Source organism: Penaeus monodon, chromosome 23, assembly GCF_015228065.2.
Source record: "Penaeus monodon isolate SGIC_2016 chromosome 23, NSTDA_Pmon_1, whole genome shotgun sequence".
In the NCBI taxonomy this organism is placed as follows: Eukaryota; Metazoa; Arthropoda; class Malacostraca; order Decapoda; family Penaeidae; genus Penaeus; species Penaeus monodon.
This window is the reverse complement of record NC_051408.1, coordinates 8,022,534-8,022,985: the sequence shown is the minus strand read 5'-3', so window position 1 is coordinate 8,022,985 and position 452 is coordinate 8,022,534. Positions and strand designations below refer to the sequence as shown.

General features: G+C 31.2%; 1 protein-coding gene across 1 annotated transcript in view; it reads right to left on the bottom strand.

Moving 5' to 3' along the window:
- Positions 1-452, bottom strand: part of LOC119588120 (jouberin-like) — a 5,018-nt gene that overhangs the window by 827 nt on the left and 3,739 nt on the right. The gene's annotated exons all lie outside the window — the stretch shown is intronic.

Below are 452 nucleotides of genomic sequence, written 5' to 3'. Positions count from 1 at the left end.
TAGGCATTTGGAGGATGATTTTAATCTTATACCTTACTTTATCAAACCCTGAGATGTGGCTCTCATACCATTACCAATAACAGGGATAAAACTTTTAAATTACTTCATGATTTGAAACTCTCAAGTTATAAAAGAAACAAAAAATGTATCATTTACAGTAAAACTAAGATCTTCTAGTCAAAGAGCCTGTTTAATTTTAGGCAAAATATCTTCTTCTTTTAGCCACAAAGCCAGGTCATTTTACATCAAACTAGTATCCTCTTCAGCTCATAAAACCAGCATAAATTTTAGCCACACTAGTAGTTCACAAAACTTGTGTAATGTTGCAGCAAACTAGTATCTGCTTCCATTTATTTACATGTGAAGTTGCTTTATGTGTCATGAAATTCACTATGGAATATTAAGAGAAAAAAAAGGCAGAAAGAATCGAACAATAAAAATAGAACAATGTG